Below are 22,150 nucleotides of genomic sequence, written 5' to 3'. Positions count from 1 at the left end.
GGGATCCCTCAAAGGCAAAGAGAAACTGGGAGTCGGAGTGCAGGGGAATGCAGAAAAAGGCATCCTTGAGGTCCAGAACAGTGAACCATTCTGCCTCCTCTGGTATTTGAGAGAGCAGGATATAGGGATTGGGGATAACTTGATATAGAGTAATTACTGACTCATTGATGAGTCTAAGATCTTGCACCGGTCAGTTTTTGTACTCCTAGAATTGGGGTGTTGCAGGGACTGCTGCATTTTCTTACTAAGCCTTGAGCTTTTAAATGTCTAACAATGTATTGTAATCTTATGTGAGCTTCAGGCCTTATTGCCTTGATAAGGAAAAGTGGTGGGGTCTTTTAGCCTGATTTGGACTAGGCAGGCATTTTTTGTCCTTCTAAATTGTCCTTCCAATGCAATGCCCAGACTTCAGGGTTGATTCCCTCCTTAACTAGGGAAAAACTAATGGGTAACTTGTTCCCCATCTTCATATAGATAATAGCTCCAGCTTTGGCTAATTGGTCCATCCCTAATAAAGATGTGGGGCTTTCAGGCATAACAACAAAGGCATGTGAAAAGGGCAAAGTCCCCCAATTACAACTGAGGAGGTGGGAGAAATACCTGGTTACAGGCTCTCCCAGGATTCCTCGAATGGAAACAGACCTTGAGGACAACTGTCTGGGACAGGAGATTAACACTGAGAAAGCCGCACCAGTGTCCAGGAGGAAGTCAATTTCCTAGCCCTTGATGGTTAAACTTACCCAGGGCTCAGTGAGGGTGATGATATGAGCTGGCACTTGCCCTGGGCACCCTCAGTCCTGTTGTTGGATCATCTGGTTGGGGGCTTCTGGCCCAGAGAAGCTTTGTCCTCTGGGGCAGTGTGCCTTCCAGTGATTGCCTTGGCATAGTGGACATGGGCGAGAGGGTGGCTTGTTTCTCGTTGGACAATCCTTTTTTAAGGTGTCCTTGCAAACCACACTGATAACAAGCCCTACTAGGTGATTGGCCTGCTCCAATTTCTGTCCTCTCTGAACTACCAAGGTTTGTTTGCCTGAGGGCCATGACTAAGGCTGCGGCCTTTCTCTTACCTCACTTTTCCTTTTCAGCCTGTTCCTCTTGGTCCCTATTATAGAACACTGAGGTTGCCAGGTTTAATAATGCCTCCAAATTTTGTTTAGGGCCCGGGGCTCACTTTTGGAGCTTTCTCCTGATATCTGCGGCTGATTGGGTAATAAATTTATCTTTTAGGATCAATTGACCCTCGAGGGAGTCAGGTGACAGGGGAGTATATTTTCTTAAGGCCTCCCATAGCTGCTTGAGGAAGGCAGAAGGATTTTCTTCCTTTCCCTGAGTTATGGTGGACATCATTGAATAATTCATGGTCTTTTTCCTAATTCTCCTTAGTCCTTCTAGAACACAGGACAGCAGATGCTTATGACTCCAGTCCCCATGATCTGAGTCGAGGTCCCAGTGGGGATCCATACTGGGGATGGCTTGCTAACCAGTTGGGAATTTGTCCCTTTCTTCAGCTGTCATTATATCATTTACTTGACTAAGACACCAAGTATCTCCAAACTCTCAGGCTGCAGCTAAAGCTGCATTCTTTTCATTAAAGGCCAGGGTTTGATCTAACAATAGCATGACATCTCTCTAAGTGAGGTAGAAGGTTTGCCCTGGACACTATAGGACACCTATATACCTATCAGGATCATCTGAAAATTTCCCCAGGTCTACCTTGATCTGCTCTAAATCAGAGAGGGAGAAGGGGAAATGTGCCTGGGTTGGGCCAAATTCCCCTCCCCCTACAGCTTGAAGGGGACATAACCAATAGCCCGGGGGGGTTGCGGTCCTTTGGAGATTTCTTTGCTTGTTTCCTTCTGGGTAGGAGAGATTAGAGGAGGCTTATCATTAATAGGAAGGGGAGCTGTAGGGAGGCTAGGATACGGGGGTAAGCTGAGAGGTCCTCCTGTGGGATGTAAATTGCAAGCTTTGTATAGTTGTGGATTATCCTTCAATGAAAAGAAATCTTGCACATAAGGTACTTCACTCCATTTGCCTTCCCTCTTACAGAAAAGGTCAAGCTGCAGGATAGTATTATAATTTATACTTCCCTTAGGTGGCCATTTTTCCCCATCAGAGAGAATATTGGGGCCAGGCTGTAGTGCAGAAAAAAAATAATCCACTTCTTTTTCAGGGTTTGTGGGTCAAATCAGTCCCAATGGCTTAGGATGCATTTCAAGGGTGAGCCTGTTGATGCCTGAGTGTTTACCATCTAAAAGAAAAAAAGCCTTTTTTTTTTTTTCCCCCGCCCAAGAGCCTGCAATGGTCCCTGTACCCTGCTGTTCAGAATAGTTGTGCTCACTGAAGCAGCAGCAGAAACACTAGATTTCCTCCTAGACCACAAAGATGACCAAGGAAGGTAGGATTTAGTGGCCTTTACTGATGCATTCTCGAAAACCGGGACCCTTGCCTTGCCTCTTAGACCACAAAGAGGAGCGAGAAAAATCAGATTTAGTGGCCCTTACTGATGCATTCTCAAAAACCTGTTAGAGTCCTAAGCGTTCTCCTGTTAGTATTGGGACTTTACCCTTGTCCTATAAAGATGATTTGCCTCAAAATGGAGTGGAGTGCCATACCCTGAGGGAAGGAAGGGATCTCCAGGGTTGGAAGAGTGGCACCTTTTGTCCTCATTTCTCATCATATGAATAGGAAGGATATAATATCTGAGGCTCCCCATATCCTAGCTTTGGGAATAGACTTTGTTAGGCCTGCTAGTCTGAGGAGGGATCCTAAAAGGATAGATGGTCCCCCCTCCCACCCCTGCTGTGATGGGGCTTTGGGCAAAAATTATGTCTTTTTGATTGCTGAGCCTGGGTGCCTAAAGAAAGGAACAGAGTCCTGAAATTTATACAGAAATCATTCTTATAGGAGAAACTAGAAGAGCACCAGGGACAGGGAGTGGTTTTTAGAAGTAGGACTAGCCTCAGAGAAGAGAGGTAGGAGGAAGTTTGTCTGACAGGCATTAGGACCCAGGAGGCAAGGGTCAGGATAGATAAGATAGATGGGTGAGTCTCGCTTGGGCAACGTAACTTGGAGAGTTCTGCTCATGGCTGCAGGGTCAGCCAACATTTTGTTGGGACCCCAGACCTCAATGGCTTTTGTCTCTGTCGACCCTTGGCTCTGCCTGGAAGTACAGGAAAAGCAGAAGCTGGTTCTAGGCAAACCAGCACTCACAACTGTGAAGAGTTGGGGGTTGTTAGCACTTTCCCAGAAAGCCTGACACCCATGTCTTTAGTCCAGCAGCCAGGCTAGTCGCTTTTAACTGGCCAACAGGAGCCCAGTGTTTAGCCCCCAAATTCTAAGGAAAAATAGGACAGAATAGCAAGCCAAAGTGGTCCGATGGTACTCACCACATGGCGATATCCCAGACAAGCCCCCAAAATGTCCAGACTTGGTTCCTTCTGGTGGGACTGTGGTCTTGCTGACTTCAAGAATGAAGCCGTGGACCTTCACGATGAGTGTTACAGCCCTTAAAGATGGCACGGAGTCAAAGGGTGAGCAGTAGCAAGGTTTATTGTGAAGAGTGAAAGAACAAAGCTTCCACAGTGTGGAGGGGAACACAAGTGAGTTGCCACTGCTGGCTGGGTGGCCAGCTTTTATTCCCTTATTTGTCCACTCCCATTTGCCATTTCTGTCCTATCAGAGTGCCCTTTTTTCAATCCTCCCTGTGATTGGTTACTTTTAGACTCCTGCTGATTGGTGCATTTTACAGAGCGCTGATTGGTGCATTTTACAGAGCACGGATTGGTGCATTTTACAATTCTCTTGCTAGGTACAGAGCGCTGATTGGTGTGTTTTTACAAAGTGCCGATTGGTGCATTTTACAATCTTCTTGCTAGCTACAGAACACTGATTGGTGCATTTTACAATCCTCTTCTAAGACAAAAAAGTTCTCCCAGTCCCCATTTGACACAGGAAGTCTAGCTGGCTTCACCTTTCAAAATTATCTATATACATTAATCTAACTTGTTTATTAGGACTATGAGCTAATAGAGCAAGTGGGACTGAGTGATTAATGTTGTTGTGATAAACTGAAACAAAATTACTACTCAAACCCTGAAAAAAATGTTTATTTTTACGTCAGATTTTTGGCTAAAATGTCAAGCTCCTTCCTTGACTAGAAAACTGTATTTATTGTTGAAAATACATAAATTTAAAATATGTAAGTCAATAAAATATTTATAGTGATTTAAATTAATTCAACATTATTTCACATAATACCATGTTAGCCTATTAAACATATTAAATAGCATCCAGACACATTGTTTTGAATACAACTTTAATAAAAATCTTTAAGCATCATAGGTTTTCACAAATCTTAATTTGGAAGTTCTTACCAATAAATTTTGTTATATGTTCAGAAGACAAATCAGATATGTTGGAGCACTTTGCAATTTCTTACATAACATTTTAGATGTATACTGCAAATTATTCTCTAACTAGGTAAACAAAATCTCAAGATCATAACAGTCACTGTTAGCTGGTCAGTTTCCTCAATTGAATTTTGAAAGTTTGAATTTCCATTACTATCAAATTCTGAGAATGCAGAGTATAGTTTTATAAAAGAATGCTAAAAACTAAATATTATGGCACAGAGAAGTAGAAAAACCGTAGTACTTTTCATATGGAAGTAGTTGGAAAATTAGGGCATCTTTAATAAATGTAAATGAGAAAATTCACTGGACCTTATAAAAATGAAATAAAACATTTTGATGAAAATAACTCACATAAACTTTGTATGAAAAATGATAGTAATTGTGATCATAGTAGAGAATTACTTAAAATATACATATATATAATCATTGGGATAATGATGATGACATTTGATACACGTTCTCTCATAAAATTCTATACATATTCTTCAATATTTTTTGTCATAGCCATTTAACTCCAAAAATCAAGTCCATTTCCGAATCATCTATTAGTGCATTTTGTTGTTTATCTAGATGGTTTTTGTGCTGACCCGCTATTGACTCCAATGGGGATGGCACCAGGTTCAAGAGGCTGAAGAGGAGACTCTGAGCTAATAAATGATACATAGGGTTTTATTAGGGGCTTACCTGCAGAGGAGAGAGTCCAGTGGCAGTGAGCTGAACAGAAGAACCAATATACATACAAATCACTGGTGATGGGCTGGACAGCATATCTGCATGGCTCAGTGGCAGCAGGTTGGGCAGGAGAACCACAACTTCTGCAAAGGACATACAGTCTACATAGCATTTTCACTTTACACCATTTCCCTAACAACTTCCACTTGGCAGCCTTCATTCAACCCGAAAGTCAAGGCCTGGATCCCCTGTACAGCTTTTGTTCTATGGCATAGGGCAGCAGCTTAGATGTTTATCATAGACAAGGAATAAATCTTCAGGTTGGCCACTCCTGGATTCCTTAACTCAGAACACACATTCAGATACATATGCCATACAGGGTCTTTCTCAGGATATACTTAAGTTATTGCTATCAGGGGTATTTGCCATACAATAGTACTTGAATTTAATATTTTAGAATTTTTCAAAATCATATTTAATTGGGCTTATCTTATAAAAAACATCTCTATCATGATTGGCATCTTGAATAATAATGACACACACATTGAGAGAGAGCCATAAACCAAATTATCAATCAATATGAAATAGCAGAAAGAATGATTGACAATCTTCTTTAATTTTAAACTGGAAATATTACAATTATTTAGCCATTCACTTATCACTTATTTTGGTGATTTTCTGACAATAATGAAAACTTGATTATGATGCATTTTATATTCTGCCTAATTTACCTACTCATCACTGCTCATTTGGATTATTACAATAAAACTCTCACTTTTGTTGACACACTCTACTACTGCTATCATTATAATATTTGAATACAGCCAGTAAAAATGTGGGTACCAGAAGTAGGCTGCTTCCTGCTCAAACATGTATTGAGCTTGGACGTTGTCATTCTCAAACATGGTAAGAAAAAAGTTGAACAAACTAGAACTCAAAAAGTATTTATATATCATCAGAGAATTGAGTGCACAGGGAAAATTAAAATAATGCCCCAAAAAATTCGAAATGGGAGAATATAGAAAATCACAGCATAGAAAAGTAAAAGTCACTTGAGTCTACTCCTAACTGGCAAAAAGGCTTAAAACAGTAATTGATTAATTACTAGAGACTTAGCATAAATTAGTTTGAAAGTTTAAAACTCTGGATGAACTAGTCGTAGAGATGCTCCCACATTTTGATTAATTTTATATTCAAGAGACCATCAGGTTTTCAGAGTGATTATTAGAAAAAAAAAGTCTACTTCTGACAGGGTAAGGATAAAAGTAACCATTTTGAAGTATGTCCAGAGAATTCTGCTCTCAGTAGCAAAGTCCTTGCCCTCAGCAGAAACTCCTTTACCTGAACCTTCCATAGTGCAAGGGAACAGCAATTATACAATTTGCTCAAGTTTATAATTCATATAACACAAATAGGAATGAAAAAATACTAGAAGAAGCTCCTCAAGGTCACAACCCAGCCATTCTTGCCCACTAAAAAAAAACCCTAAGGTTTAATAATAAGAATCTTTCCCCCCCAATATTTTACCACCTCTAACTGTTGCATTATGTCCATCTTTCAACAAAAAGTGACAGGTCATGCTAAAAGCTAAGAAAAACAGTCTAAAGAGCAAAGCAAGCATTATAACCCAACTCAGATATGGCAGAGGTTTTGAAATTGTCAAACAAGAAATTAAGATAATACGCAGTGTACTCTAATGTAAAAAGTGGACATTTAAGAACAGATGTACAATGTAAGCAGAGAGAATTGCTAAGAATAAATTTAAAAGAATGCTAGAAGTTAAAAACACTACAATATAAAGATTGACTTTGATTGTCTCATCAATAGATTAAATACAGTTGAGAAAGTATTAGTGATCTTAATATGTCAGTAAAATTTTCTACACTGAAAAGAGAAAAATAACAATGAAGAATAGAATGCAGGATGGCCCAGAAGTTTTGGACAATTATGAAATATACAACATAATGGAGAGATAAACATAATGAAAATTCCAGAAGGAGAAGAAAGAGAGCAGTAGAAATATTTGTAGTAATTATGACTGAGAATTTTCTAAAATTATTGACAAACACTAAACCATGAATTCAGGAAACTCAGAATATACAAAGCGGGAATAAGTATCAAAAAAGAAAAATCTAGCGAGATCATATTCAAACTGCAGAAAATCAAAGACAGAAAAATCTTAAAAGAAGCAAGCGGTGAGAAAAACCCTTATAGAGGAACAAGGTTAATATTTACATTGGAATTCTCTTCAGAAACCATGCAGGCAAAAAGAAAGTAGAATGAAATATTTAAAGTGTTTAAAGAAACAATAAGCACCAACTTAGAATTTTGTATTCAGTGAAATTATTCCTCACAAGGGAAGGAGAAGAAAAACTTTTCTCAGACAACAACCAAAAAAATGGAAACATTTGCTGCCAGTAGACTTACCTTCCAAGAGATTTTAAAACAATTTCTTCACAATGAAGGAAAATAATATATGTCAGAAACTTGGGCCCACATAAAGTAAGCAGAGCATTAGAGAAGGAATATAGGTAAGATAAAATCTTTTATATTTCTTGTTTATAATTATTTTAATAGATAATTTTTCAAAACAATAATAATGTATTAGGTGAATACAGCTTATAAATAAGTGAAATGAGTGATATCAATTGTATACAGAATGGGAGGAAGAAATTGTGAATGTACTATCTGTTAAGTAATGCAGTATTATTGAAATGTGTTTAGTTGTAGATGTATATTGCAAACGCTAGAGCAATCACTAAAAAACATTCAAAGAAGCATAATTGATGTGCTAAAAGAGGACAGAAAAGGAAACCATATAAAATACTCAAATAGGCCAGGTGTGTTGGCTCATGCCTGTAGTTACAGCGTTTTGGGGGGCTGAGGCAGGAAGATCACTTGAGGTCAGGAATTCTAGACCAGCCTGGCCAACATGGTGAAACCTCACCTTCACTAAAAATACAAAGAAAATTAGCCAGGAATGGAGGTTTGTGCCTATAATTCCAGCTATTTGGGAGGCTGAGGCACAAGAAACAAGGAACCCGGGAGACGGAGGTTGCAGTGATCTGAGATCACACCACTGCACTCCAGCTTGGGTAATGGAGTGACACTGTCTCCAAAAAATAAAAATAAAATAAAATACTCATAGATGCAGAGAGAAGTGCATCCAAAATGAAGATTTAAAAAAGAACAATGGGTACAGAATAGTTACTAACATAGTAGATAGATAGTAAGCCAACAAACCAATACTCACCTTAAATGTAAAGGGTCTAAATTTACCCATTGCGAAACAGAGACCGGGAGTGGGAAAAAAAGAAGACCCAATTATATGTTGTTTAGAAGACAAATACTTTTAATATAAAGAGAGATAGCATAATAGCTAAGAGATGGATAAATATATACCATGGTAACCATAATCATAAGCAAATTGAAGTAGCTATATTAAGTTTGAACAAACCAGGAAGGTTTAAGGCAAAGCAAAATTATCGGGGATAAAAGAGGACTCTACATAATTTTAATGGGGTCTCTTATCCAAGACACATTAAACCTTAATAGGCCTGCATTTAAAAACAACAGACCATCAAAAGATGTGAGGCAAAAATTTATAGAATGCCCTATAGGCTAAATTCTGTCCCCTTGACATTTGTATGTTGAAGTGCTAACCTCTGCTAGTCCTCAGAATGTGACTATATTCGAAGAAAGAATCTTTAAATAGGCCATTTTAAGTTAAGATCTGGTCATTAAGTTGGACCTTAACCCCAATATGTCTTGGGTTCTACGAAGAGGATATTAGAACACAGATACACACAAGAGGAAACAACATATGAACTCACAAGCACATGATGGCTACCTGAAAAAGCCAAGGAAAAAGGCTTCAGAAGATACTAACCCTGCCAACACCTGATCTTAGCCTTCTAGCCTTCAGAATTGTGAGAAAATAAATTTCTGTTTTTTAAGCCATCCGGTCTGGGGTATTTTTTTATGTCACCCCTAGCAAGCTAATATAAACTAAAAGAAGGTATAGTCAAATGCGGTTTTGTGGTCAGAGACTTCAATACATTTATGTCAGTAATTGACAGATTCAGCAAACCAAGTATCAGTAAGATTGTGTTTGAAATAAACAGAACCATCAACTACAAGTAACAGACATTTATAGAGCACTTCATCTAACAACAATACACATTCTTCAGAAGCTCTCTTGGAACACTGACCAAGAGAAACCCATTCAAACTTAAAAATATAGAAATTATAAAAAAATGTTGTCTAGCCACCATGGAATTAAACTAGAACTGAATAAAAGAAATATAGCTGGAGGCCGGGCGCCCTGGCTCATGCCTGTAACCTCAGCACTTAGAAAGGCAGAAGCAGGCAGATCACGAGGTCAGGAGATCGAGACCATCCTGGCTAACACGGTGAAACCCCGTCTCTACTAAAAACACAAAAAATGAGCTGGGTGTGGTGGTGGGTGCCTGTAGTCCCAGCTACACGGGAGGCTGAGGCAGGAGAATGGCCTGAACCCTGGAGGCGAAGCTTGCAGTGAGCAGAGATGGCGGCACTGAACTCCAGCCTGGGCAACAGAGCGAGACTCTGTCTAAAAAAAAAAAACAAAACAAGAAATATAGCTGGAAAATCTCCAAACACCTCTAGATTAAGCAAAACGTTTCTAAACAACATAACAACATATGGGTAAAAAAAAAAGTCTTAAAAGAAATTAAGAAATAGGTAGTTCTGGTCAAAATCACCAGTTTTGCCAAGTGTGGCATAGATCATCTGTCTATATTACTGGTTCCTTAATTTCCATTTTTAAAGAATAGAGATGACAATATTTTGTGTTTGCGATTGATGAAGTAATTAGAGATATTGAAATTAAGTTAAACTTTCAGTTTTATTTAGATACCTGATCAACCGGGGGCTTTATTCATACAGCACATTACACATATTATGTTACTTATTCTTTTACAGGACTAGATATTTATGAAAGCCTCCGAACTTTATCAGTGCAAAGATTGTGACATTCATTTTGTAATTCTAGTAAGTAACTGTGTTCGAAATAGGGTAGGCATTTTATAAATGTCAAGGGTATGTTAATGAATAATAACCTTTTTTCTCTAAATGAAGTTGCTTAAAAACTATGATAATCTTAAAAGAAGTTATTTGAGTTTCTGCTAAGTACCACGATATGACAATAGAAGTCATTAATTATCAAATTTACTAACATAATAAACCCTGCTAGTTTCAACTATCCATTCACTCATGCAGTATTTTAGATACTGGGGGATAGAGTGAACAAAATACTGAAGCTCTCATAGAGTTTATATTCTCTTATATACGGAGACACAGAACTAATAATTCCCTAAATAGCTTAGAGTTAGGTGGTGTCAAGTGCTATGGAAATGTTACTGTTTAAGAATATTCTTGCCTTATCATTAGACTGAGGTATCTATTGTATACTGTTAAATAATACTGCATACCTTTCTCCTTTATTCTGACTTAAGTTAAATTTTTATTGGTGTAATTATTTTAATTAGGTCTGTCTCACCCACTAGACTGCATACTCCAGGAAAGTAGAAATCAATAATCCACTTTTTTTCATTATTTATGCTTATTACCTAACAGTGCCTTTCACATAATAACAACCTAAGAAACATTCATTCAATAATGAGTAAATGAATATATTAATGCTTGAATTGGTAACTTTATTTAATTCTCAACTCTGTGAGCTCAGAATAATTAGTAAAGGAATGTGTATGATAAAACTAAAACTAACAACCATTAAACAACTTATTCAAAGCATTTGCATGACAGGAGCAACAACAACAACAAAAAACTCGGCTTTTTTGCATATAAATACAATTCATTTCATTCCATACCACATGGATTCGCTGTGTGGAATATATATCAAAATATAAATCAAGTTATTGCAAACTATGTATAATATATTATAAACAGTAGAATAACAACAATAAACTGCCTTAACCACTGCTATGATAAGAGCATAACATAATATCAGGATTATCCCTAAATGGCTTGTTATCATAGTATGGCCTAAAGTTCATTCTGCTGAGTATTAGTTTTCATGATAGATTAGTGGGGTAAAGTCGTTTCCATTCTTAAGAAAATATCTGTCTGGCTGGAACTTGTGTTCATCCCCTGTGATTATGTGCAAATCACACACTGATCTAACATGCAACGTCAACCTGTATGTTATAAATGTATAAAGCTCATATCGTATATATGAGATATAAATGTATATATCAGATTGTCTTCCAGTATCTTTCTTTTGGGGCCTGCTTGTATTGTTTCTGGGGAGTGGACACCACAGTTTGGAGACTTCTGTTTTTGTATTTGTTGCATAGGTTTTCACAAGATTTAACTAAAATTCACATTAACTTCCAAATTTGAAAATATCTGCGTGAGTTTAACTGCACAGACTTGATTTTTCAATTTTTCACAGAAAGCATTTGTGTTTTTCTCTCTAGAACCTTTAGCAGAAATGAGCCTTATTTTTCCCTGATCTATAATTGAAGATTTTTTTTTTTTTTTTTTTTTTGAGGCAGAGTCTCACTCTGTCACCCAGGCTGGAGTGCAATGGCAAGATCTCAGCTCTCTGCAGCCTCCGCCTCCTGGGTTCAAGCAATTCTTCCGCCTCACCCTCCCGAATAGCTGGGATTACAGGCACACGCCACCATGCCTGGCTAATTTTTGTATTTTTGTAGAGATGGAGTTTCACCATGTTAGCCAGGCTGGCCTTGAATTCCTGACCTCAGGTGATCTGCCCGCCTTGGCCCAAAGTGCTGGGATTACAGGCATGAGTCACTGTGCCTGGCTAGAAGATTTAAAAAAAAAAAAAAAAAAAAGATGTAAACCACCCTTTTGCTGATAAACCAGCCCTACCAGGATATTTGCTTGAGAGAGGGCTCTATTTTCATCTTCCTTCTTCAGATGGGATAAGGTCAAGTCTCTTAGGTGTTCATGAGAGAGAATCCCAGTATCTCTCTGTTAGTCTCAATTTGGTTAAATTCATCTTCTGATAATGTATATAATTGATGGAATTCAAATGAGTCAAAAGAATATAAATGTAAACTTAAAAATCACATTTTATTTAGCAAAAATATATCACCAAATAGAAATATTTGATGTTCTGTGAATATGTATTTTATATATATATATATGATATTGTTACGTTTCACTTTGTTATACTTTATAGATTTAAAGTAAAAATATCAATCACTTTATTAAATTTTTTTTTAGATCAAGCTTTTTATTAGATGTAAGAAACATTTGTATGTGTGTTTGATACATACTTTCTCACTGTCGTATTTGTAAGCAGGATCAAGGCTTTTATAGTTTTGAAAATAAGACTTGACTTTGGGCTGTTTTGGATCAAAGGTTTTATTTGCATTTAACTGTAAGCTATTTTTTCATCATTTTTACAAACAGATTAGACTTTCAAATGAAAGTGTAGAGGGAAAAAGAAAGAAAATCTATAATATCTTTCTTAGTTAAGGATGAATACTAGAAATAAAAGTAGAAATATCCATTTACTATTGGTATTACAAATAAAAACTTCCATGATAAGATATATTACTGTGTTGTTGATTGAGCCTAAGTATTAAGTGCAGCATCATTCTAGAATGAAAATAAAGTATAACTGTAGATTTCCTAGCTCCAGAAATGCTACCTCCAAATGATAATATTTACCTTTAAAATAACTTTATATTTTCATATGAAAACAATGAATATCCATCCTTAACCTAGCAGCTTGTGGCATTATTTTATAAATTTAAAATTCATGAATCCCTTTGAACAAGGGATTTGCATAAAAAGGCTATTAGAAGGCTAAAAATACAGCAGAAGCAGAAAATATTTGGAGAAGAAACCTGAATATAAGAAATTTGTCAAACAGAAAGGATCTTTGAAAAGACAAGGCTGATTTCATTCTTTCTTTGTGTCTTTTTTACTCTCCTCCCAATTGGTCACTGCTCTCAGACTGCCTTTGCCCTTTGACTCACTCTGTTAAACATACTTCATGCCAAAGTAATGTTTTCTCTTGTCGTCACCCATCACAATTTTTCTGTCCTGTGTCACATTCCTTTGGTCCTTATTAAATAGCAAGCTACTTAATCTGTAAAACAAATCAAATTACAGTGTTAAGCTTAACAACGCTGGTGTCCAAAATTTTTAAAATTATAAACTTCAGGTTTCCTAAACTGAATGATGTCAGTTAGGTTGGGTTTCTATGAAAGAAGTGATTGAATGAAAGTTTATGGGAAATAAAAGGTTCTCAAATTCTGCACATTATATAGCTCATTAATAGTAGTCGACAAACTAAGTAAACATCGTTCTTACAGAAATATTTTATTTTTTCTTGAGTTATAAATTTACAATTTTAATTTACCATGTCATAATTGTTTACCTACATATAATAGAAAACCTCAACTCAAATATATTTAATAATAATATTTTTATATTAAAACCAAACATTAAAGAGTTGGCCAATATTTTGATACACACCTATTTCTAAACAGATCAATAGCAAGGGAAATGAGATTGAAATAAGTGACTGTTCATTTATAATTCACTTTTTATAGCTATTTTTGAGATCTATCTCATCTGATGTCTATGACAGATAACCTGGGAAAAATTGGGATTACTTTACTAAAAATGAAGTAAAGGGCAGATTCATTGATGACTAAGCAACTGTGGCCTTTCTCTTTTGAGTTAGAGGATCTTAGTGTATTTGTTATATCTCCCCCTTTTTAATACTAAAAATACAACCAAGCAAAACAAATAAACCAAGAAAAGATAAAAGAGCGCTAGTCAGGTTACAATTTTCTTAACTGTTCTTCACTTGTAGCTGGTCCTCTGCCTCTGCACATTTGAATAGTAGAAAACCTCAAAGCAAAATATTCCTGCCCATCTGAAAAGGAATGCCAGAAAAATGTGTAAATTTAATCAAGTGTTAAAAGTGATGTGGTTATACAAAGATAGTTTCTTTGATTATGGTTCAATGCTTATTATAGACTAATCCAATGGTTGTTTCAAACTTGCTTAAATAGTGGGCTTATCCTGTATAAAATTGTGGCAACATTATAGTGCTCCATATATTAACTAAATATTCCTTTCCTATTTCTCCCTCTCTCATTCTGATTATTAAGTTTTCGCTGATTGTCATCCTCACAGTAACACCAATTTGAACAACTATCCACACAAAAATCACCTTTATAAGAACCAAAAATCAGGGAAGTGATCACAGTACCTGGTTTTAACTTCATATCACAGAAAGAGGCACAAAAGAGGGTAGGGAAGATGGTCTTGAATTGTTAATGCTACCCCTCCCTCAACCTCCAGAAGTGACCACATGAAATGAAGAAAAAATCTGTGCACTTGAGGGAGTAAGAGTGCAGTGATTCCCTTTGGTTTAATTAGTTCCCATTTGTAAATGTTGGCTTTTGTTGCCATTGCTTTTGGTGTTTAGTCAGAAAGTCTTTGCCCATGCCTATGTCCTCAATGGTATTGCCTAGGTTTTTGTCTAGAGTTTTCATGGTTTTAGGTATTATGTTTAAGTCTTTAATTCATCTTGAGTTAATTTTTGTATAAAGTGTAAGGAAGAGGTCCAGTTTCAGTTTTCGGCATATGGCTAGCCGGTTTTCCCAACACCATTTATTAAATAGGGAATCTTTTCCCCATTGCTTGTTTTTGTCAGATTAGTCAAAGATCAGATGGTTGTAGATGTGTGGCATTATTTCTGAGGCCTTTGTTCTGTTCCGTTGGTCTATATATCTGTTTTGGTACCAGTACCATGCTATTTTGGTTATTGTAGCCTTGTAGTATTGTTTGAAGTAAGGTAGCATGATGCTTCCAGCTTTGTTCTTTTTGCTTAGGATTGTCTTGGCTATAGGGGCTCTTTTTGTTCCACATGACATTTAAAGTAGTTTTTTTTTTTTTTCCAATTCTGTGAAGAAAATCAATGGTAGCTTGATGGGGATAGCATTGAATCAATAAATTACTTTGGGCAGTATGGCCATATTCACGATATTGATTCTTCCTATTCATGAGCATGGAATGTTTTTTCATTTGTTTGTGTCCTCTCTTCCATCTGACAAAGTTGTAATATACAGAATCCAAAAAGAACTTAAAGAAATTTACAAGAAAAAAAAAAACAAACAACTCCATCAAAAAAATGGGCAAAGGATATGAACAGACACTTCTCAAAAGAAATTTATGCAGCCAACAAACATATGAAAAAAAGCTCATAATTATTGGCCATTAAAGAAATGCAAATCAAAACTACAATGAGATGCCATCTCACACCAGTTAGAATGGTGATGGTTAGAAAGTCAGGAAATAACAGATGCTGGAGAGGATGTGGAGACATAGGAACACATTTATACTGTTGGTGGAAGTGTTAATTAGTTCAACCATTGTGGAAGACAGTGTGGCGATTCCTAAAGGATCTAGAACTAGAAATACCATTTGACCCAGCAATCCCATTACTGGACATATACCCAAAGGATTATGAATCATTCTACTATCAAGACATATGCACACATATGTTTATTGCAGCACTGTTCACAATAGCAAAGACTTTGAACCAACCTAAAGGTCCATCGATGATAGACTGGATTAAGAAAATGTGGCACATATACACCATGGAATACTATGCAGCCATAAAAAAGGATTAGTTTATGTCCTTTGCAGAGACATGGATGAAGCTGGAAACCATAATTCTCAGTAAGCTAACACAGGAACAGAAAACCAAACACTGCATGTTCTCACTTATAAGTGGGAATTGAACAGTGAGAACACATGGACACAGTGAGGGTAACACCACACATTGGGGTCTCTCTGGGGATAGGGGGGAGGCTAGATGAGGGATAGCATTAGGATAAATACCTAATGTAGATGATGGGTTGATGGGTGTAGCAAAGCACCATGGCACGTGTATACCTATGTAACAAACCTGCAAGTTCTGCACATGTATCCCAGAACTTAAAGTATAGTAATAATAATAAGAGTACAGTGATTACGGACTTTTCATTGGAATTCCGAACTACCCTGTCACAGTGGAAAGTAACATCAGATAGAGTTGTGCCTTTGTCCATGGATAAATCATTTAGACTAACCCTATCCAGAAGGGAATCATCTATCACAGCAGTCAAAGTTTGAGTCCCAATATGCCTTGCCTCCATGGGTTAATAATATACTCTGGGTGTCAAAGGCAATCTAAGCCACAAGGACTGCAATTCCATTGCAAGTCCTGGCATTGTGCTGGGCTCTGACCTAGTGGACTTGGGGCATATATGACCTAGTTAGATACTAGCCAGAGTTGGCAAGGGAGTGCTTGCATTACCCCTCCCTCAAACTCAGGTGGCACAGCTCACAGCTTTAGAAAGAATCTTTTACTCTGCTTAGAGAGAGAACAGAGAAGAGTAAAGAGGACTTTGTCTTGAATTTGGATACCAGCTCATCCACCTTAAGCACAGGGCACCAGGCAGAGTCCTAAGGGCCCCAGTCCAGGCACTATCATCACCTAGATAACAATTTTAGGCATATCTTGGGCTAGAAGGAAACCTACTTCCTTGAAGGGAAGGGCCAAATCCTGACAGGATTAATCATTTGGTGACTAAAGATGTCCTTGGGCCCTGAATAATCAGTAGTAATATCCAGGCAATACCCACTGTGGAACTTGGGTTACTCAGATATGGGCTGGCCTCAGGTGTGACCCAGCACATTCCCATCTGTGGTGTCTATAGGGAGAGACTCCTTCTGCTTGAGAAAAGGAGAATGAAAAGTAAAGAGGACTTTGCATTGTAAGTTAGGTACCAGCTCAGCCACAGTGAGTAGAGCACTAGTGGGCTCCTGGGTCCCTGGTTTCAGACCTTGGCTCTTACATGGCACTTCTGGACCTAACCTGAGACAGAGGGGAGCCTACTGCCCTGAAGGGAGAGTTCCAGGACTGGCAGCATTCACCACAAGCTACCTAAAAAGTCATTTAGCCTTGAGTGAACATTGGTGGTAGCTAGGCAGTACTCATTACAGACCTGGGGTGGCAGTTGCCAAGGGAATAGACTCCTCTGTTTGTGGTAAGGGTAGGAATGAGTAGGAAGGACTTTGTCTTATTGCATGGGTTCCAGCTAAGCCACAGAAGAAAGGATCACCAGGTAGATTCCTAAGGTTTTTTACTCCAGGACCCAGAATATCTGGATCTGTCTGGGGCAGGGGGGATCTTGCCACCCTGAAGGGAAGGACACAAGCTTGGCTGGCTTTTCCACCTGCTGATTGTAAAGCACTAGGGCCTTGAGTTAACATAGGCAGTAGCCTAAAAGTGATTATCTTAGGCCTTAGGTAAGACCCAGTAACACACTGGCTTCAGGTCTCACCCAATGCAGTCTCTGTGGTAGTGGCAAGTGTGCTTGTGTCACCCTTCCCCCAGCTCCAGGCAACTCAGCACAGAGAGATAGACTCTGTTCATTGAGGAGAAAGTAAGGAAGGAGAACAAGTGTCTCTGTCAGGTAATTAAGAGAATTCTTCCAGATCTTATTCAAGACCACCAAAGCAGTACCATTGTGAGTCTGCAAGAACCACAGAATTACTGGGCTTGGGTGCCCCCTAATGCATATATGGCTGCAGAAACAAAATCTTAGATTACAACAATCAAGACCCTTCGAATACCTGGAAAGCCTTCCCAAGAAAGATGGGTACAAAAAAATGCAGACTACAGAGACTACAATACTTAACTCTTTAGGACACATGTATCAGCAAATATTCACAAGCATCAGGAGCATCCATAAGATTACAACCTCATCAAACTAAAAAAAATCACTGGAGAGACAGAGATATATGACCTCTCAAACAGAATTCAAAATAGTTGTTCTAAGAAAACAAAATGAAATTCAAGAAAACAGAGAGAAGGAATTCAGAATCCTATCAGATAAATTTAACAACAAGATTGAAATAATTTTAAAAGATGAAGCAAACATTCTGGAACTGAAAAATGCAAGTAACATTTTTCAGTAGAATTGATCAGAGTCTCTTAGGAGCAGAATTGATCAAGCGTAAGAAAGAATTACCATCCTTGAAGACAGGGTATTTGAAAACACATAGAACAGGAAAAAAAAATCATGCTGACAAGATCTAGAAAGTAGCCTCAAAAAGGCAACGCTGAGCATTATTGGTCTTAAAGAGGAAGAAGGGAGAGGGGGGCAGACAATTTATTCAAAGGGATAATAGCAGAAAACTTCCCAAATGTATAAAAATATATCAATATGCAAGTATGAGAAAGATATAGAAAACCAAGTAGATTTAATACAAATAAGACTACCTCAAGACATTTAACTATCAAACTCCCAAAGTCAAAGATAAAGAAGGCATCCTAAAAGCATCAAGATAAAAGAAACAAATAACATAAAATGGAGCTCCAATACATCTGATAACAGACTTTTCAGTGGAAACCTTGCAGTCCAGGAGACAGCAGTATGACATATTTCATCCTAGAATACATATCTGGGAAATTTTCCTTGAAACATGAAGGAGAAATAAAGACTTTCCCAGACAAGCAAAATCTGAGGGATCAGATTGAAGAACTCTCTTTAGCCTTCCTTGTAGCCCAGGCCATCAACACAAGATTTATCCTACAAGAAATGCTAAAGGGAGGTCTTCAACCTGAAAGAAAAGGTTGTTATTGAGTAAAAAGAAATTATCTGAAGGTGCAAAACTCACTGGTAATAGTAAGTACACAGAAAAACACAGAATATTATAACACAGTAATTGTTTGTAGACTATGAATATTTTGAGTAGAAGGACTAAAAGATGAACCAATCACAAATAATAACTACAATTTTATAAGACATAGTATAGTAAGATATAAATAGAAACTACAAAATGTTAAACAACAAGGATATGAAGTTACAGTGTAGAGTTTTTTAAATTTGTTTTATCTTGTTTGTTTGTCTATGCAATCAGTGCTGTGTTGTCATCAGTTTAAAATGATGAATTACAAGACATTATTTGCAAGCCTCATGGTAAAATCAAAACAAAAAAGCATGCAACAGATATACAAAAAGAGAAAAAGCAAAAAATTAAAACATACCACTGAAAATTACCTTCACACAAAAGAAGACAGGAAGGAAGGAAAGAAGGAAGAGAAGAACACAAAACAACAAGAAAACAACAACAAAAAAATGGCAGAAGTAAGTCCTTATTTCTCAATAATAACATTGAACTTAAATGGACTGAATTTTCCAAATCCTGGCCAATATGGTGAAACCCCATCTCTACTAAAAGTACAAAAAATTAGCTGGGTGTGGTGGTGGGAGCGTGTAGTCCCAGCTACTCGGGGAGGCTGAGACAGGAGAATGGTGTGAACCTGGGAGGCGGAGCTTGCAGTGAGCCAAAATGGCACCACTGCACTCCAGCCTGGGTGACAGAGTGAGACTCTGACTCAAAAATCAAAAAAAAAAAAAAGATACAGAGGCCTGAATGGATAAAATAAGAAAGCCTATCAATTTGTTGCCTATAAGAGACACACTTCATCTATAAAGACACTCGTAGACTGGAAAATAAAGGCACAGAAAGAAATAATTTATGCAAATGGAAGCCAAAAAAAGCAGGAATAGCTATTCTTAGATCAAACAAAATAGATTCAAAAACAAAAGCTGTAAGGAGAGACAAAAAATATTATATAATGACAAATGGTCAATTCTATGATAATATAGCAATTGCAAATGTATATGCACCCAACATTGAACACCCAGAGATATAAAGCAAATAATTTTAGAGCTAAAGACAGAGAGAGACCCCATTACAATAATAGCTAGAGCCTGCAACATCCCACTTTCGGCATTGCACAGATCATCCAGACAGAAAATGTACAAAGAAACACTGGACTTAATCTACACTATAGAGCAAATATATCTAGCAGTTATTTATACAATGTATCATTCCATGGCCACAGAATACACATGCTCCTCAGCAAATGGATTATTCTCATGGATATACCATATGTTAAACCATAAAATAAGTCTTAAATATTAAAAAATTAAATTTATATTGAGTATCTTCTCTGAACACAATGAAGTAGAACTAGAAATCAATTATATGAGAAATTTTGGAAACCATACAAACACATGGAAATTAAACAATATGGTCCTGAATGACCATTGGGTCAATGAAGAAATTAAGAAGAAAACTTTAAAATTTCTTGAAACAAATGATAATGAAAACACAACATACCAAAACCTATGGGATACAGTGAAAGCAGTATTGAGAGAGAATTTTAGAGCTACAAGTACCTACATGAAAGAAGTAAAAAAAAAAAAAAAAATCAAACAATCAAATGATGCATCTTATAGACCTAGAAAAGCAAGAGCAAACCAAACTCACAATTAGAAGAAAATAAGTCATAAAGATCAGAGCAGACAAAATTATAATGAAGAAAATAATATGAAAGATCAATGCGACTTTTTTCCAAAAGATAAATGATATTAAAAAACCTTTAGCCAGACTAAGAAAAAAAGAGAGAACACCCCAAAAATAAAATCAGAGATAAAAAAGAAGACATTACAATAGATACCATGGAAATTCAAAGCATAATTACAGGATACTATGGGCAAGTATATGCTAAAAAATTGGAAAACCTAAAAGAAATGGATAGATGTCTAGATGTATACAACCTACCAAGGTTGAAACATGAAGATTTAAAAACTCTGAAAAGACCAGTAACAAGTAATGAGATCAAAGCTATAATAAAATATTCTAGCAAAAAACAAAAAAAGCTCAGCACCTGGATTTTACCTAATTAAAGAAGAATTAATATCAATTCTACACAAACTATACCAAAAAAAAGGATGGAACATTGATCGTCAGAGAAACGCAAATGAAAACCACAATATCATCTCACCCTTGTAAAATGGCTTTTATCCAGAAGACAGACAATGACAAATTCTGACAAGGATGTGGAGAAAAGAGACCCACATAACATGTTGGTGGAATGTAAATTAGTACAACCACTATGAAAAACAGTTTAGAAGTTCCTTATAAAACTATAAATAGAGATAACATATGATCCAGTAACCCACTGCTAGGTATATACCCAAAAGGAAAGAAAACAATATTTTGAGGAGATATCTGCACTCCTATGTTTATTAAATTCTTGCCTATGTATTCACAATAGGCAAGGTTTCAAAGCCATGTAAGTGTCAACAGCTGAATCGATAAAATGTGATACATATACCACATGGAATACTATTCCGCCATTAAAAAGAATGAGATCCACTCATTTGCAACAACATGAGTGGAACTGGAGGTCATTACGTTAAGTGAAGCAAGCCAAACACAGAAAGAGAAACTTTGCCTGCTCTCATTTTTTTGAGGAAGCTAAAAGTTAAAATAATTAAACTCATGAAGATAGAGAGTAGATTGATGGTTACCGGAGACTGAGAAGAGTACTGCGTCATTAGGGGCAAAGGGGGTAGTTAATAGGTATAAAAATATAGTTAGATAGAATAAATAGGTTCCAGCATTTGATAGCACAACAGAGTGATTATAGACAGCAATAAATTATCATACATTTTAAAATATCTTAAAGAGTATAATTAGTTTATTTATAACACAGGAAAAAGATAAATCCTTGAGGTGGTGGATACCCCATTTACCCCAATGTGATTGTTACACACTGAACGGCTATTTCAAAATCTCTTGTACCCTATGAATATGTACGCTTATTATGTACCCCAAAAATGAACAATTAAAAACATCTGTAAATAATGATTGTATGAGTTTATGCCAAAAACATAAGGAAAATAAATAATCCCCAAATCAATTATTATTTATTTATTCCCCATGTATTTTATATATATTATATATTTTTATATATTTATATATAATATATATATTATATATAGTTTATATATATTTTTATATATATATGGCAGTTCACAGTTGCATTAATTATCCATATAGTCCAGTCCTAGCAGTATATGTTCCTGGGTTTACCCAAATAACTTTTATATTGTTTCATTTCAGAGCATTTATGATGGTGATTTTCCCATCCTTTTGTGTGA

Source organism: Symphalangus syndactylus, chromosome 17, assembly GCF_028878055.3.
Source record: "Symphalangus syndactylus isolate Jambi chromosome 17, NHGRI_mSymSyn1-v2.1_pri, whole genome shotgun sequence".
Classification (NCBI taxonomy): Eukaryota; Metazoa; Chordata; class Mammalia; order Primates; family Hylobatidae; genus Symphalangus; species Symphalangus syndactylus.
Note: the sequence above shows the minus strand (reverse complement) of the source record.